At 45.5% G+C, this 18,724-nt stretch overlaps 1 long non-coding RNA gene and 4 other non-coding genes across 5 annotated transcripts; 1 reads left to right on the forward strand and 4 right to left on the reverse strand.

Moving 5' to 3' along the window:
* Window positions 1-74, forward strand: TRNAN-GUU (transfer RNA asparagine (anticodon GUU)). Its single transcript has one exon. It is a non-coding gene; the product is annotated as a tRNA-Asn (tRNA).
* A 7,375-nt stretch (window positions 75-7,449) lies between these two features.
* LOC141407255 (uncharacterized) lies at window positions 7,450-12,582 on the reverse strand. The gene is made up of 2 exons (XR_012415516.1): window positions 12,382-12,582; window positions 7,450-7,794 (listed from the first exon to the last, which is right to left on the reverse strand). It is a non-coding gene; the product is annotated as an uncharacterized lncRNA (long non-coding RNA).
* Window positions 9,708-9,781, reverse strand: TRNAN-GUU (transfer RNA asparagine (anticodon GUU)). The gene has a single exon. It is a non-coding gene; the product is annotated as a tRNA-Asn (tRNA).
* LOC123570607 (U1 spliceosomal RNA) lies at window positions 12,175-12,338 on the reverse strand. The gene has a single exon (XR_006694874.1). It is a non-coding gene; the product is annotated as a U1 spliceosomal RNA (small nuclear RNA).
* A 2,071-nt stretch (window positions 12,583-14,653) lies between the features above and the next one.
* LOC123570622 (U1 spliceosomal RNA) lies at window positions 14,654-14,817 on the reverse strand. The gene has a single exon (XR_006694904.2). It is a non-coding gene; the product is annotated as a U1 spliceosomal RNA (small nuclear RNA).
* Window positions 14,818-18,724: the final 3,907 nt, after the last annotated feature.

An 18,724-nucleotide genomic window follows, 5' to 3' on the forward strand; every position in this document is an offset into this window, starting at 1 on the left:
GTCTCTGTAGCGCAATCGGTTAGCGCGTTCGGCTGTTAACCGAAAGGTTGGTGGTTCGAGCCCACCCAGGGACGCTTAGTTGGAACTTTTAAAGCATGCACGCATTGTCAATCACTACATAAGTGGGGAAGATTTTATCTTCCCGGAGTACCAAGCCACTAATTTATGACTGACCCATGTCAAGGGCCGGCCCACCTCCCCGACCAGATTTTTTTTTTTTTTTTTTTTGAGACGGAGTCTCGCTCTGTCGCCCAACCGCGCCCTGCTAATTTTTTGTGTTTTTAGTAGAGACGGGGTTTCACCGTGGTCTCGATCTCCTGACCTAGCGATCCGCCCGCCTCGGCCTCCCAAAGTGCTGGAATTACAGGCGTGAGCCACCACGCCCGGCTACCCGACCAGATTCTTAACCGGGTATCTCCCGAAATGCCGGGTTTCCACCAGTGTAACTCAGGAATCCTGAAACAGAGAACTAGGAACCCACTTCTGGTGTGATAAAATTCTAATTCAGTCCGTTCTACGCTTAAACGAGTAATTTATGTGCCTCAATTTTTTTCATATTTTAGTAATAGGAGTCCAGTAGTATCTCCAGGATATGCCTGGATTTACTGATTGCTCTATCAATAATGTGACCAGTGGAATCACTCATCATGTTAGTGATCCTCTCCATCATTTTTTGAAAACAGTATTTTTTCCTCCGTTTGTGCATGATTTATTTAACCCTTTTCAAAATGTTTTTGTTAGCCAGGCATGGTGGCATGTGCCTGTAATCCCAGCTACTGGGGAGGCTGAGGCAGGAGAATCATTTGAACCTGGGAGGTGGATCACTACACTCCAGCCTGGGCAACAGAGTGTGACTCCATCTCAAAAAAAAAAAGTATTTGAGATGAGGTTGGTTTCATGGTTTTAAGATTACAAAGAATGCTGCAGTCACTATTCTTGTACACATATCTTTGGTCATTGTGGAAATGTCTACACTGCAGATATTTCTATAGTGTAGAGAACTGGATGCATCATTGATACATTATAGTGTTTAATGCTTCTAATTTGAGTACATTCTGCAAATGTCTCTTTCACGGGAGCAATACCTAATAACATTCCAATATGAATATTTATAAGAGGAAACATGTGCAGATGTGCAATTCAGCTTCGTGCCTCTCCATGGTTCGTAAAATGGTGGCATTAGCTATCTGACAGTGGAGTCTGCGGCCCTCTGACTTCAAAAGCTGAAGCAGAGGACATGAAAACCCTCACTGCACATCCTCTGTAGTCTGGCCAGAATCATTCCTAGGTCGGTGGTCTCTTATCAGGAGGGAATGCTGCTTGCTTGCTTTGTCAAAACCACAAAAGGTAGGGAAAGTATTAGGCTGTTGGTTGATAACAGTAGTGAAGCAAGTCTTTCCAAAGGTAACCCTTAGGAAAAAAAATCCTAATTCTTAACCAGATGGTGCCGTGCAGTTCCAGGCTCTTGGTGTCCCAAACAAAGAACTGCACATGGCACACACAAAGCAGCAAAGCAAAGCAAAAGTTTATTAAGCACAGTAACACTCTCGGAGTGGGGAGAGTGGGCTGACCTCTGGGACATGAGATCAGTATTAGTTTGGTGTACTTTGGGTCTTTTTATGTGTGTTTATTTTTCTTCTCTTCACAAGGATGCCTCATCTTTAGCCAGTGTTTGCCTTTAGATTGATAGGGGGGTGGCTTACTTTGGCCCTTGTGTGCTTGCTTGTTGCCTCCATCCCATAATTTTTAGTACACACATGAGTTTTAATGAGCTGATTATCATATGAATTCATGTTAAGGATACTTTTTTTCTCGAATGCACATGCCTATCTCTAAGGAGCTGCCCCTTTACTGGTTTGGATCTTGCCAGCCATGAGGTCCTTGCTTGCTGGTTTTTGGGGTTTTTTTCTTTTTTCTTGACAGAATCTCTCTCTGTTGCCCAGTCTGCAGTGCAGTAGCACAATCTTGGCTTCCTACAACCTTCTCCTTCTGGGTTAAGTGATTCTCCCACCTCAGTCTCCCAAGTAGTTGGGAGCACATGCTCACACCACCACCCCCGGCTAATTTTTTGTATTTTTAGTAGAGATGGGGTTTTACCATATTGGCCAGGCTGGTCTCACACTCCTGACCTCAGGTGATTCACCCACTTTGGCCTCCCAAAGTCCTGGGATTACAGGCGTGAGCCACCACACCTGACCAAAAAAAGAATTTTTAAAATTATTCTTTTAGGCCAAGTGAGGTGGCTCACGCCTGTAATCCCAGCACTTTGGGTGACCCGGGTGGGTCAATCACGAGGTCAGGAGTTCGAGACCAGCCTGGCCAACATGGTGAAATCCCATCTCTAGTAAAAATACAAAAATTACCCAGGTGTGGTGGCTGGTGCCTGTAAACCCAGCTACTCGGGATGCTGAGGCAGAAGAATTGCTTGAAACCAGAAGGCAGAGGTTACAGTGAGCAGAGATCGCACCACTGCACTGCAACCTGGGCAAAAGAGCAAAACTCCGTCTCAAAAAATAAAATAATAAAATAAAATAAAATAAAATAAAATATTCTTTTAGCCGGGCAAGGTGGCTCATGCCTGTAATCTCAGCTCTTTGGGAGGCTGAGGCAGGCGAATCATGAGGTCAAGAGATCGAGACCATCCTGGCCAACTTGGTGAAACCCCTTCTCTACTAAAAATACACAAATTAGTCGGCTGTGGTGGCAGGCACCTGTAATCCCAGTTACTCAGAAGGCTGAGGTAGGAGAATCGCTGGAATCCGGGAGGCGGAGGTTGCAGTGAGCCGAGATCACACCACTGCACTCCAGCCTGGAGAAAGAAAGAGACTCTGTCTCAAAAAAAAAAAAAAAAAAAAAAGAAAGAAAGAAAAGAAAAAGAAAAATTATTCTTTTAAACTTGTGTCATGGCCAGCACAGTGGCGCACGCCTGTAATCCCAGCACTTTGGGAGGCTGAGGCGGGCGGATCATGAAGTCAGGAGATTGAGATCATCCTGGCTAACATGGTGAAACCCCGTTTCTACTAAAAATACAAAAAATTAGCCAGGCGTGGTGGTGGACACCTGTAGTCCCAGCTACTCAGGAGGCTGAGGCAGGAGAATGGTGTGAACCCAGGAGGCGGAGGTTGCAATGAGCCGAGATGGCGCCATTGCACTCCAGCCTGGGCAACAGAGCGAGACTCTGTCTCAAAAAAAAAGAAACAAAAAGAAAAAGAAAGAGAGAAAGAGAGAAAGAAAGAGAAAGGAAGGAAGGGAGGGAAGGAGGGAGGGAGGGAAGGAGGAAGGAGAGAGAGAGAGAGAGAGAGAGAGAAAGAGAGAAATAGAAAGAGAGAAAGAAAGAGGAGGAAGCTACTGATAGTCCAGTATGGTACACTGTGACAGACTGAAGAAAATGGTGGTTATAATTTGCAGCTTCTCTCATCAAGAGAGTCTATTTCTCCCCTGTTGAATCTGGGATTGGCTATGTGATTTGCTTTGGGTAAATGTTGGTGCCTTCGCAAACCTGGCAGAAGAGAGGCTTGCACATGGGGGGATTGCCTGCTTTTTGCTTCATTTGAAATCCTGAGACCATGATCTGAAGATCCCCCCAAGCAAGCCTGCTGGAAAGATCACATGAAGAAAAAGATCCATGCATCCCACTTGTTCCAACCTATCCAGCGATACCCCAGATGTGTGAGTGAGGCCATCCTAGACCATCCAGCCCCAAATGAATCAGCTTGGACCAGAAGAATGTCCAAGCCAACTCACAGAATCACTAAAAATAATAAATTATTGTTATTCTAAGTCAATAAGCTTGGAAGGGTTTATTATGCAACAAAAGTCTATCAAAAGGGTGATGGTAGCTGCAGGAAATAAATATATACCTTTAATTTTATATGCATAAACATCTTTGGGATGATACCTCCAAAATATAAATTCCTACATTGAAAGAGCACACTGAGTACCCAGCATGGCGGATGAAAATAGATCATGAAATTTCAAAATAGTAGGAACAGGTAGAAGATTCTATAAGCTTTTGGGAGGGGAGATGGGAGACCAGTTTAAGGCAAACAACAAAGAATCAGAATGGCATTACACTACAGTGTTGATGTGCTCCAGTCTATAATCATCAGGAACAAACTTGTAGTCAAACCTGAGTATACTGGCTCATTGCAACAGAGGAGACAGCAAACACTATGGGGAAATTGTGGGACAATTCTTCCTTTGGGAATCTTGATATTTTTATCTAGAAAGTGGGAGGAATGATTGCAGGACTAAACACATAATTGGTAAAGAATCAACAGTCTGGACAGGCACAGTGGCTCACGCCTGTAATCCCAGCACTTTGGGAGGTCGAGGTGGGCAGATCACGAGGTCAGGAGATCGAGACCATCCTGTGAATGGTGAAACCCTGTCTCTACTAAAAATACAAAAAATTAGCCGGGCATGGTGGCAGGCGTCTGCAGTCCCAGCTACTCGGGAGGCTGAGGCAGGAGAATGGCGTGAACCCGGGAGGCGGAGCTTGCAGTGAGCCGAGATCGTGCCACTGCACTCTAGCCTGGGCAACAGAGCGAGACTCCGTCTCAAAAAAAAAAAAAAGAATCAACAGTCAATACAAAAGTTAGCCGAGCATGGTTGGGCATGCCTGTAATCCCAGCTACTTGGGAGGCTGAGGGAGGAGAATCGCTTGAACCCAGGAGGCAGAGGTTGCAGTGAGCTGAGATGATGCCCCTGCACTCCAGCCTGGGTGATAGAGACTCTGTCTAAAAAAAAAAAAAAAAAAAAAGACCAGCCGCAGTGGCTCATGCCTGTAATCCCAACACTTTGGGAGGCTGAGGCGGGCGGATCACAAGGTCAGGAGTTCAAGACCAGCCTGACCAATATGGTGAAACTCCTTCTCTACTAAAAATACAAAAATTAGCTGGGTGTGGTGGCATGTGCCTGTAGTCCCAGCTACTCAGGAGGTTGAGGCAGGAGAATTGCTTGAATCCAGGAGGCAGAGGTTGCAGTGAGCCGAGATTGCGCCACTGCACTCCAGCCTGGCCACAGAGCAAGACTCTGTCTCAAAAAAATAAAAAATAAAAAATAAAATAATTAACAGTGACTATTAGTAGCTGGGAAAAGGGGATATTTGATCATATTATGATATTATGGTTTGGACAGTGTTCTGTTTGTGATCAAATATGATTGTGAAATAGTCTTTCTTTTATCTTGGTGAGAGGGTAACTTTGTCTGATATTGGTGTTGTGAAATTTTTAGTTTTAACCAGAGAACATCATGGCCTAGGTGTTTGTCAGACCAGCTCTAGCTGACAACAGAAGAGAGTTACTTTTTTCTTTCTCAGAAACAACTATGGAAAACAGTAAACAGCAAGGGTCCGGTGCGGTGGCTCATGCCTGTAATCCCAGCACTTTGCAAAGCCAAGGGAGGAGGATCACTTGAGGTCAGGAGTTTGAAACTGTAGCAGGAGGAGTCCTAGACAAAATCCCTCAGACACCTGATCGTGGAAGGTAAGAGCTTTGTTCAGGTGAGAGCATCGGCAGACTCACCTCCTAGAAACGGAGCTCCCCGAATAAGTAATTCCTGTCCCTCTTAAGGGGCCGTGTGAGGGGGGTCATGATTGATTGAGCAAGCGAGGGGTACGTGACTGGGGGCTGCATGCACCGGTAATCAGAATGAAACAGAGCAGAAAAGGGAGTTTCATAATGCTTTTTTATACAATGTCTGGAATTTATAGATAGCACAAGTGGTGAGATCAGGGGTTGAATTTTAACAACCAGGCCCGAAATGTGGCGCCCGGTTATCTGACCGTGATTTTCACTTCTGCCCATTCTTTCAACCTCCACTTTTTCAGCAAACAAGAAATTAAGAATAAGACAATATGAGGAGTGGTCTCCTCTCTCAAAACCAGCTTGGCCAACATGGTGAAACCTCGTCTCTACTAAAAACAAAAAAATTAGCGGGGCGTGGTGGCGGGTGCCTGTAATCCCAGCTACTCAAGGCCAAGGCAGGAGAATCGCTTGAACCCAGGAGGTGGAGGTTGCAGTGAGCCGAGATCCCGCCGCCCCACTCCAGCCTGGGGGACAAAGAGAGGCGAGACTCTGTCCAAAAAAAAAAAAAAAAAAGCAATGCCTTTAAAAATCTGAGAGAAATTATTTCAGCCTATCTCTTTATATCTCTATCTAGTAAAATATCAGTTAAGTATATGGGTAAAATAGATGTTTTCAAACACGCAGTGTCTCAAGAAGTTTATTTCTAAGGTAACCACTTTATAGGAGGTTTTGGAGGATATGCATCATCAAGAGGAAGGAGTGAGTGAGGAATGAACCACCTTGAGATCCATGAAGCAGGGGATCTAACAAAAGAGAGAGGCAATGGAAATCCCAAGATGGTGTAGTAAAGAGAGATATTATAACAGCTCTGAGATAAGCCTGAAGAGCAAGTCATCCAGAATGGAGCAGGTAGAAACATGCTAGGAAAAATTTCTTTCTTTCTTTACTTTTGTTTGTTTGTTTGAGAAGGAGTCTTACTCTTTTGCCCAGGCTGGAGTGCAATGGCGCAATCTTGGCTCACTGCAACCTCTGCCTCCCGGGTTCAAGCGATTATCCTGCCTCAGCTTCCCGAGTAGCTGGGATTACAGGTGCCTGCCAGCCTCAGTTTCCCTAGGAGCTGGGAGTACAGGTGCCCGCCACCATGCCCAACTAATTTTTGTACTTTTAGTAAAGATGGAGTTTCACCACGCTGACCAGGCTGATCTCGAGTTCCTGATCTCAGGTGATCCACCTGCCTGGGCCTCTCAAAGTGCTGGGATTACAGGCATGAGCCACCACGCCCAGCCAGGAAAAATTTCTTGAACAAACATACAAGCAAGCAAACCAACAAAAATGATTGTGTGTTTCTATGTGTTGACGGGAGATTTACAGAAATGGGGAGAAATTGGCTAATATTAAGTAATAAATACATGGAAAACTAACCAAATGGAAAAATAAGATTATTATTGCCAAGGTAAATACTGTAAAAAACAAAAATCACTATCTAGAAGCTAGGAAGAGGACTCTCACCAAGAGCCAAACTTGCTGGCATCTTGGACATCTCAGCCTCCAGAACTGTGAGAAATAAATGTTTAAGTCATCCAGTACATGGTATTTTGTTACAGCAGCCTGACATAACTAAGACATCCAAACCTCTGAAAGAATCAAAATAAGACTTTACCTAACTCTAGGTATATCTATTTGAGAATCCATCCTCTATTTCTGTTTTCTTAGCTTTAAAGAAAACTTGAGGGGTGCTATGGCAATAGATGTAGGGACCACTGCAACAGAATCTTGCAGTGCAGGAGAGAGATTGGACTCAACTCGTATTTCTGTTTCTTATGACGTTTTCTTTAGCTACTTGCCTATCCAGTTCACCAGACAGTGTTTCATAGCAAGTACCATGTACCAGCATAGACCAAACAATTCCACAAAAGCAGTAGAATAGCCAATATTATTAAGTTCCAACAATAAAAACCTAAGAATGCAATCTCTCCTCTTGTTGCCACAATAAAATAAAAAGATCTATTATATAAAGTCTCAATTAGATGAACATTTAAAATCTCCCCTTTTCAATTTTTATTTAGCTAAGGACCAACTCTGTGCCAAAGTAAAGGTCCCGCTCTGGAGAGTTAGGTCCGAGTTCTTCTTCAGCAGCTGAAGTCCGGGCTCTCTGTCACAGGAACGGTGGAAACACCCATTGTCAGCACTTTTACAGTGAACCACTTTCCCAGAATTCCCAGGGGTCAGGAGAACAGAGGAGAACAGCGTAGCACCAGCTCCTTATCTGTAAGATTCAGGGCTATGTGTGAGACCAGCAAGCAATAACATTCCCCAAACAAAAGTGAAGAGTTTGTGCTGCTATTAAATGTCAGATATTGTGGCCAAGGAAGGAGCATTCTCTTAGGGTGTGGGACTATGACTAGGCCCAACTTCATTAGAGGTCAATTAACCATCAATTAGAAAAATTGGAAAGGCACAAATACTCTGACCAGGCAAGTCCATTTCTAGAAGCCTGTTTTAAGAAATCCTTGCACAAATGATGAAAGGTATTTGTAAAAGGATGTTCTCTGAGTTATTTTTTATAAGAATAAGCATTAGACACAATTTTGTGTCCATTAACCAAGGGCCATTTAAATATATACTGATTCATCCATACCATAAAAAGATAAGCAGTTGTTTAAAAGGCTGAGGTAAAATATGAAAGTTGTGATGATGATGCCACTGAAAATAATTACAGCAGCTAACGTTTAATGAACATTTATTAGGTGCTTAAATGCTTTATGTGTATTTCTCATCAAATGTGTAAACCAAAAGTAAAATTCTAAGGTCCCCCAATGATCTGAATGGACCTCTCCTCTAGGTCAAGGGTATTCCAAAGTTAACCTGAAAAACTAGTTCAGGTCATGATGGGAAGGAGAGGTTGGACATGCCTCTGTATACCCTCCTTCCTTTTGGAACTCAGGAAAAGCCAACCAGCATTAACATCAACACAGACCCTAAGTCTGATAAGAAACATTTACAATCTATTTTCTCTGAAGCCTGCTACCTGGAGGCTTCATCTGCATGATAAATCCTTGGTCTCCACAACCTCCCTATCTAACCCAGAAATTCCCTTCTGGAATAATAACTCTTTCAACCAATGACTAATCAGAAAAATTTTAAATCTGCCTATGACCTGGAAGCCCCCCACCCTTTGAGTTGTCCCACCCTTCCAGATTGAAGCAGTATAAATCTTACATGTATTAATCAATGTATTCTGTCTCCCTAAAATGAATAAAAGCAAGCTGTACCCAACCACCTTGGGCACATGTTGCCAGGACTTCCTGAAGCTGTCACTGGTGTCTCCTTAACCTTGCAAAGTAAACTTTCTAAATTTATTGAGACCTGTCTCACATACTTTTGGATTCACAAATGTTAGATTAATCCATGAGGGAAGCATTATTTATTTATTTATTTATTTATTATTTGAGATGGAGTCTGCTCTGTCTCCAGGCTGGAGTGCAGTGGTGCAATCTTGGCTCACTGCAACCTCTGCCTCCCGGGTTCAAGCGATTCTCCTGCCTCAGCCTCTCGAATAGCTGGGATTACAGGCACCCACCACCACACCCCACTCATTTCTGTATTTTTAATAGAGTTGGGGTTTCACCATGTTGGCCAAGCTGGTCTCAAACTCCTAACCTCAGGTGATCTGCCTGCCTTATCCTCCCAAAGTGCTGCGATTACAGGCATGAGTCACCACGCCCAGCCAGGGGAAGCACTGCATTTTTTTTTCTCTTTTATAAACGAATAAGTTGAGGTACAGAAAATTCAGTAATGTTTTAAAAGTCACGTCGTGAACGAATCAAGATTTCAACCCAGAAATTGAGGCTTCACCACCAGTGAAGATTGGGGTTTTCTTGAAAGTTTTCAATTATTGGGAGTTTTGGATTTCCAGGAATGTGCAATTGTAAAAAACCCAGCTTCAGGAAGTGATGAAATAGGTGCAGTGGATATGGGGTAAGCTCTGAAGCCCCAGGCTCAGGCTCTATTGAAAAATTACTTTTGCTGAAATATTCCAGTTTTTAGGACCTTCCATGGAACTTAAGCCTTTGCACAGCATATTTTGGCATCTGATTTAAAGCTAGTAGAGGTCCGGAGGATTCCCAGGATTAAAGTCTTTAAACAGAAAGCGTGAATCTTACCTAAGTAAAAGCTGCCTGTTCCTGGGTGGGCTTGAACCATCAACCTTTCAATTAACAGCCAAATGTGCTAACCGATTGCACCACAGAAACTCTAATGGGTTGTGTCTTAAACTCATTTGCTGATACCAGAAATGGCTTTTTAACCTCTGGCTGCAGATAATCTCATATGTTTGTGGCCTGTCCAATCCCGCGCACTCCAGAAACCCAGAACGCGGGAGACAATGAAGCCAAGAGTCGAGTCTTTGGGCACGTTTGGACATTCTACCCGGCCAGAGTCAGCTGGGGGACTCCAGCGGCCAAACGGCCGCCTGCTCCTCACCGTCTGCTCGTCACTGCTTCCCCCGCCTGCTCTTCACCGTCTCAAAAGTCGCCGGCCCCTCCACAGGCGACAACTGCAGCCTCTCCGGCGGAAGTCACTCGCTTTCCCATTCTTAGCCCCGCTTCACACCTTGCGCTCACAGTCATTTCCTCCCGGCCTGGGCCAGTGGACGCGCGCGTGGGAAGAACCAGAACCCGTGATGTCCTCACCACGCCGCCATTGGGCCTTCCTAGGTGGAATCCACCACCCAGGGACCTGGAGTTTGCACAGGCTGCAGCCCACAGCCCAGAGCCCGCCTAGCACCTAGTAGGCGCCCAGTAAATGCTCGGTGAAGGAAGGCATTCCACAGCAGGGGTTTAGGAGAACCATGAATTCCTGTGTGAACATTAAGCGTTTAGTCCTACTAGGAAGTCTGGAATATGGAGACCTGAACTGTTTCTCAAAGGCAGCTGTTGTTGTATTCCCAGAGCTGGTTTAGAATTCAGCAAAGGTCCCTGCTCTGTGGATCCCACCTCTGGAGACCAGAGGATGGTGCGGTGCGGGGCACTGCGGGTTATTATCCTTCCCACGCTCACGTCCACCGGCCCAGGCCCAAAGGAAATGGCTGTGAGGGCAAGATGTGAAGATAGTTACAAATACCAGCTAGGGCCAGCGACAGTTGCAGAAATGAGGACTTGTAATAGTTATGAGTATTTCTTCATTATTTTGAGATGAATACAATACTTTTTTTGAGAATTCTCCTCTTCCATCATCCTAGCTAGGGTATTCATTAATAGTTAACTTTTAGAAATCTCAATATTTAGATTACAGGATAGCACATATGGAATGTGATCTATCTAAAAAAGGAGTGAACATCATTCAAAGACAAATAAAGGACTTCATCCTGTTGGGGAAAGGGTTGGCATATTTTCACTGAATGAGAAAAAGTATGATTTTCCTATTGTCTTTATATGAACCTTAAGTATGGTTTTACAAGGAGGAAAAAAGAGGAGGAAGAAGAGAAAGAAGAGGAAGAGGAGGAAAAAAGGAGGAGGAAGGTGTACATTGATGCCACCTTGAGAAGAAGTGAACTGTGGTGGAATTGTAATGTATCAATTTTGCTAACCTTAATGCACGTTTCCCAGATTTGCCATCTTTAGATAGCTCTGGGTTAGCCTGGGCCACAGGAGACATTTGGAAGATAGAATTCAAGTGGCTGTTATATGCTTTTGTATACTGGGAAGGGCGTTGTTACAGCTCAGGCATGATCTTCAGCTTCCCTGACTCTTGGACTGGTGGGTGTTTTGCTTCTTGATCTAACATTAAGGTTAGAAATTGCAGGATTCCAGCTGGGTTTTGTTACATCCAATCTGGTTTAAGTTCCCATATTATTAGGAAAGCCTTAGGGAGCTTCAGGAAAACAGTTTTTAAAAAATCAAATTTGGAAAATATCAAATGGAATTATAGGCAATAAGCATAACCCAGTGGAACCATGAATCAAACTCTCTAAAGCAGGGTTGTCTAAATTTTGGCTTCCTTGGGCCACACTAGGAAAAACAAAAACAAAAAACAAAAGAACACTAACTGCAATTGAACTGTGCCTGTAAAGCTTGTAAACAAAATGTGTCTGTAAAGCCTGCAAACAGGCCGGGCGCGGTGGCTCAGGCCTGTAATCCCAACATTTGGGAGGCCCAGGCAGGTGGATAACTTGAGGTCAGGAGTTCAAGACCAGCCTGGCCAATATGGTAAAACCCTGTCTCTACTAAAAATTCAAAATATAAGCCGGGCCTAATTTTTTGGTGGCCTGCGCCTGTAATCTCAGTTACTCGGAAGGATAAGTATTCTCTGACTGAGGCAGGAGAATAGCTTGAACGCAGGAGGAAGAGATTGCCAGTAAGCCGGGTCCCACCACGCATTCCGGTGGACTGTTTGCTGTTAAATATTTACAATTGGCTCCCATAGGGAAAAGCAAAGCTTAGTTTTATTTCTATAGAACAAAAAGCTCAGTTCAGACGGATCCACCATATTTGCCCGCGCTGACAGACTGTTGGGATTACAAGCGTGAGAAACACTACCGGGTAATATCTTTAGTTTTCGTGTTACAGACGGGAACAAAAATCTGTTTGCTAGCTCATTACCTACGCTTCTACAACAAAGAAAAAAATCTACCCTTAAAACAACAATTCAGGGGAAAGCGCGAACGCAGTCCCCCACTACCACAAATTATGCAGTCGAGTTTCCCACATTTGGGGAAATCGCAGGGGTCAGCACATCCGGAGTGCAATGGATAAGCCTCGCCCTGGGAAAACCACCTTCGTGATCATGGTATCTCCCCTGCCAGGTAAGTATGAGCTCAGACACCTCCGCCCCGCCACAGCCTCATACGCCTCACCCTTTACACACACGGTCACTTGCCCCGCGCACTCCCGAGTCCTTCTTGCCCTGACAGACAACTGGGACTCTCAGGTCCGACCAGCGCTCCTGAACCTGCCTCCATGGCACGGGAACACTCCTTCGTGGCGAAGCAGCAGGTGGGGAAGCAGGAGCCCCTGCGCTCCCTTATCTACATAGAAGTCGCCCTCTCCGTGATGTCACCGACAGTGCCTTTCCCAGTCCCCGTCTGCCTTTCTGCCACTCAGCGGACCAACCCGCTGCCGGAGCCCACAAGGGGAAGTGACGTCTGCCTCTCCCTTTTTCCCTCCCGCCCCCGCATCTGTTCTCTTCCAAAGAAGCTGGTCGTTAGCCTGTGTTGAGTAGCAAGCTTTCGGCGGCCAGATGGAGCCTGGGAACCCTACTTCAAATACTGGCTTTTAATTCGCAGACTAGAACGTTTAGGATTACAAAAGAAACCGGTTCTCTTCACATCCTTATCTTTGGGATGTAGCATTCTGCTTGAAATTGGAAGCCGCTTAATATCAGAGAGAAACCATATTTATGAAAGTAAAGAGGCTGCTCAGATGACTGCAAACCAGCCTTCCTTACTGATTTTATCACTGGTAATGTTATAAAGACAGTTGTCCAGTTTCATGAATCTTGTAGTTTTTTTTTTTTTCAGTATTGTAGCAAAATATGAAATTCACTTCATAACATCAAAACCAAAAACCCACACTGATGGCAAAAAAAAAAAAAAAAAAAAAAATGCAAAAATGAGAGAGAGACCTGTCCTATAGCCATACTTAGTGGGTAAAAGCTAAAGAGTTCAATTTCTGCTCATGATACTTAATAGAACATAGGGAACATGAGCCAATAGCTCAGTGGGTTCAGATCTGCACCAAGTACCTGTTGGATGCAGGATTCTACTGTCTCCAATAATATGTCTCAGATGGACTAATTTTTTATTTTATTTATTTATTTATTTTGAGACAGAGTCTCGCTCTGTCTCCCAGGCTGGGATGTAATGGCGCGATCTCGGCTCATTGCAACCTCCGCCTCGCGGGTTCACACACACCACCACGCCCGGCTTTTTTTTGTTTGTTTTTTTAGTAGAGACGGAGTTTCGCCATGTTGGTCAGGCTGGTCTCGAACTCCTGACCTCAGTTGATCAGAAGTAGGTGAGGTCAGAAAACACCCTGGGAGAGGCTGGCACAATGCCCAGAACCACCATCGCTAGGCCTGGGGTTTTCTTCTGTAGTGGATACTAGTATTCATGTGGTGCAGGGACAAAACCAATTAGATACTTCTGGGAGTTAAAAAGAGATGAATTTACAGTGCCATTTGAGAAGGGGTATTAAGGAATTTGCCAGGGTACTGACGCGTGTCAGGTGCAAACCGCAGGTTGAGAGAGAGCTAAGTATTTTCTGTCCATGAAGGTGATCAGCCGGGGCCTGAAGAAAGAGGGAAGGGGGAGGACGCTGGCGCCAGAAATGGGAAAGGGCTGCTTGGGGGCGGGAAGGATGGGTGGGATGCTATCTAGAAAGTTGCCTGGCAATGGATGTAGGATGTGGAAGCGAGACATCAAACAAGAAGCTGTCACTTGAATAAAGTCTGAAGAAAGATCAGATATGTAAACGGCAGGAAATAGTAGGGAAACTGGACCCGGCTCCTCGTAAAACTTCCTGCCTTACATTTCAGGGAGGATCGCAGCGCATTTCGGCCAAGACATGTGAGACTGCGGTTCTGACCTGCGGGCCTCAATGAATATGCACTAGGGACCTGGGCGCTGGGAGAGCCGTTCCCCTACACAAAGTAAGCGTGTTATATATACAACCTAGCGGGGACACTAAGAGCTCCAAAGGCCCTGTTTTCTTCCCAGAGAACAGCGCCCGTGTGCGTAGTTTGTACCTGGCTCTATGAAGTGAGAACGCATTCCCCCCTAGCACAGAAAGCCTACAAACTACTGTGGGGGCTGCAGTTAGAAGCAGAAGCTGTACAAAAGGTGACTGGGGGCTAGGGAACCACACGAAGATTTTTACAGACCGTGAGAACCCAAGACACTGGAGACCATGGACCAATCTCTGCAGAAGGCAGCCCCGCATAGAAAGGGAAAAGCTGTGCGGCCTTCACGGTAGTTACCTTACGTTGCAAGGGCTGACGCTTCTTATTTCTCTTCTGACAGAGAATCGATGTTACTTACCATACTCCAGCCTTCCACGGTAAGAACAACATTTACACGCCACACAACACACAAACCTCAGTACACAACCTATTCTTTTGACAACAAATTTCAGGGGAAAGCGCGAACGCAGTCCCCCACTATCACAAATTATGCAGTCGAGTTTCCCACATTTGGGGAAATCGCAGGGGTCAGCACATCCGGAGTGCAATAGATAAGCCTCGCCCTGGGAAAACCACCTTCGTGATCATGGTATCTCCCCTGCCAGGTAAGTATGAGCTCTGGCATCTCCGTCCCGCCACAGCCTCATAGTCTCCTCTTTTAGACGCACGGTCACTTGCCCCGCGCACTCCCGAGTCCTTCTGGCCTTGACAGACAACTAGGACTCTCAGGTCAGACCAGCGGTCCTGAACCCGCTCCCACAGCACGGGAACTCCTTCGTGGCGAAGCAGCAGGTGGGGAAGCAGCAGCCCCTGCGCTGCCTCATCTACATAGAAATTGCCCTCTCGGTGATGTCACCGACAGCGCCTTCCCGTCCCCGTCTGCTCTTCCGCTTCACCCTCCGCCACTCAGCGGACCAACCCGCTGCCGGAGCCGGGGGAGGTGACTTATGCCTCTTCCTTCTTTTTCTCCTGTCCCCGCCCCTCGTCTCCCCAAAGAAGCGGGTGCTTAATCTGTGTCCTGTGGAGGTCCCCTTTGGCGGCCAGCTGGAAGCCCGTGCACCCTTCTTCAAATAATAGCTTTCAATGAGCAGACTAGAACGTTTAGGATTACAAAGGAAACGAATTCCTTTCAAACCTGGTTATCTTTGCGATGTGGCACTGTGTGCATATCTTCGTTAAAACGCATCAAAGGCCACTGCGCTCCACCCTGGGCGACAAGAGGTGACTGAGTATCAAAAAAACAAAAACATTTCCCCCTCGCCCCCAAAGCATTAGACGTCAAGGCTGGCAGCGATGTCTGTTCTCTTGAAAGTTCAACATTAAAATACTTGGAAATTAAACTAAAATAGTAGAAGCAAGAACAAAAATTAAGTTGAAGATAATGTCAAGAATATTTCCCAAGAACCAAAATAAGAATGTAAAAACAGGAGAGAAAAGTTCGGGAAGGTAAATGTCCAAGGTCCAAACGCGATTAGCATGCATTTCAGAAAGAGGATAGAAAAAATCAGTACAATTCAAAACACTTTCCATACCAATAGGTTGAAACTACAGTGAATTTAAACTATTGAATAACGATATTGAACTTTCAAGAGAACAGACATTCCCGCCAGCCTTGACGTCTAATGCTTTTGGGAGGAGGGAAGACTGTTTTTGTTTTTTTGAGACACAGTCACCTCTTGTCTCCAGAGTGGAGTGCAGTGGCCTTTAACGCGTTTTAAACAAGATGTGCACACGGTGCCACACCGCAAAGATAACCAGGTTTGAAAGGAATCTGTTTCCTTTGTAATCCTAAACATTCTAGTCTGCTCATTGAAAGCCATTATTTGAAGAAGGGTGCACGGGCTTCCAGTTGGCTGCCAAAGGGGACCTCCACAGGACACAGTATCCGCTTCTTTGCAGGAGACAGGGGGCGGGGACAGGAGGGAAAGAAGTACCCGCTTTGTAGGAGTACACAGAAGTACCCGCTTCTTTGCAGGAGACAAGGGGCGGGGACAAGGGGCGGGGACAGGAGGGAAAGAAGGGAGAGGCATAAGTCACTTCCCCCGACTCCTACAGCGGGTTGGTCCGCTGAGTGCTCCTGTCTTGTAAGCAGTTCCTGTTTCGTATTTTCACTGTCTCTGACACTATTAACTGTACAATTTTTTTCTTCTGTACACAAAAAAAGTTTGTTTCAATAGTGTTATGGGTCAGGCGTGGTGGCTCACGCCTGTAATCCCAGCACTTTGGGAGGCCAAGGTGGGTGGATAACCTGAAGTTAAGAGTTCAAGACCAGCCTGGCCAACATGGTGAAACCCTGTCTCTACTAAAAATACAAAAATTGGGCGGGCATGGTGGTGGGCGCCTGTAATCCCAGCTACTTAGGAGGCTGAGGCAAGAGAATTGCTTGAACGCAGGAGGCGGTGGTTGCAGTGAGCCAAGATGGCGCCACTGCACTACAATCTAGGCTACAGAGTCAGACTCCATCTAAAAAAAAAAAAAAAAAAGTGAAGTATGTATCTTCTACAGTATACTCTTCCAACTTATCAGATTCTATCATTGACATAAGATGCTGCATCGTTACTTGTGTAAGGGGTTTAACACTACTACTATATATAATATATATGTAATATATATTATATATATATAACACTACGGTTTATTAAAACAGCTATCAGTAAACAGATGCCCCTGATGTTCCAACAAAATAACCTACTATTATTAGAAACCAAATAAGCTCCTCCTCCTATGAGGAAGAAAGTAAACAACTTCTGGCTTGGCACGGTGGTTCACGCCTATATTCCCGGCACTTTGGGAGGCTGAAGCGGGTGGATCATTGAGGTTAGGAGTTCAAGACCAGTCTGGCCAACATGATGAAACCTCATCTCTATTAAAAATACAAAAATTACAGCGCGCCTGTAATCCCAGCTACGGGAGGCTGAGGCAGGAGAATCGCTTCAACCTGGGGGCACAGAGGTTGCAGTGAGCCGGTATCACTCCACTGCACTCCAGCCTGGGCAACAGAGTGAAACTCTGTCTAAACAAAAAAAAAAAACAAACAAAAAAAACGTAAACAACTTCTGGAACAGTTTGAAAAAGCAATTTAAGTGAAAATGAAACCAAAAAGGGTAAAAAGAAAAAAGAGCGAATTGTAGGCCGGGCACAGTGACTCACTAATCCCACCACTTTGGGAAGCCGACGCGGAGGAATCACGAGGTCAGGAGATCGAAACTATCCTGGCTAGCACGGAGAAACCCTGTCTCTAGTAGAAATGAAAAAAAAAAAAAAAAATTAGCCGGGCGTGGTGGTGGCGCCTGTAGTCCCAGCTACTCGGGAGGCTGAGGCAGGAGAATGGCTTGAACCTGGGAGGTGGAGCTTGCAGTGAGCCGAGATTGCGCCACTGCACTCCAGCCTGGGCTACAGAGCAAGACTCCATCTCAAAAAAACCAAAGAAAAAGAAAAAGGAGGGAATTGTAGGAAATAACCTATATGTGATGATCTATTTTCTTTTTTTTTTTTTTTTTTTTTTGAGACGGAGTCTCGCTTTGTCGCCCAGGCTGGAGTGCAGTGGCCAGATCTCAGCTCATTGCAAGCTCCGCCTCCCGGGTTTACGCCATTCTCCTGCCTCAGCCTCCCGAGTAGCTGGGACTACAGGCGCCCACCACCTCGCCCGGCTAGTTTTTTGTATTTTTAGTAGAGACGGGGTTTCACCATATTAGCCAGGATGGTCTCGATCTCCTGACCTCATGATCCGCCCGTCTCGGCCTCCCAAAGTGCTGGGATTACAGGCTTGAGCCACCGCGCCCGGTCAACTATTTTCAATTCTAAGTGGCTTGGTATAGGTTTAGGCAGGCTACCTGGAAATAAAGAGATAAAGAAGCAGAATGTACTGAGCCACACCTTCACCTTCCTTCTCTCCTTTTCACCCAGCGGCCAGGTGTCTATCGGAGGGGCCCCCCTCATGTACCCCCTCCCCACTCCACCAAGAAATTTAGTTTAAGCTAGCTTGCAACATAGATAATTGTACCCCTTCTTGTCAGCTAAGTGCAGCCACCAGGGCCATAAGTCAAATGTTTGAAAAGTCCTGAGACATTCATAATGCATTGTGGGCTGCAATAAAATGCAGCAGAAAGACCCTAAAGAATATACTTGAAGAACAATCAGTAGGTGATGTCTGGGAAGATTGTGACCCGCTACTACTCAGGCTATGAGGAACTGGGGAGGGACCTGTGCACTAGGGCATAAATTGCTTGTTGAAACTGTGCTGGATGTGCCTGCATGCCAGACACCCGATCTTGCAAGACCCCCATTAAAAGTCTCACTTTCACTGTTCTCCTGGTCTCTGAGTTCATTGTTTGGGTTTAAGCGGGTGAATTTGTTTCCCACAAACTGGATTGGATTGAAGGATGAAAGTATTGATCCTGGGCGTGTCTGTGAGGGTGTTGCCAAAGGAGATGAACATTTGAGTCAATGGGCTGGGGAAGGCAGACCCACCCTCAATCTGGTGGGCACAATATAATCTGCTGCCGATGAATATAAAGCAG

Source organism: Macaca fascicularis, chromosome 1 (genome assembly GCF_037993035.2).
Source record: "Macaca fascicularis isolate 582-1 chromosome 1, T2T-MFA8v1.1".
Taxonomy (NCBI): Eukaryota; Metazoa; Chordata; class Mammalia; order Primates; family Cercopithecidae; genus Macaca; species Macaca fascicularis.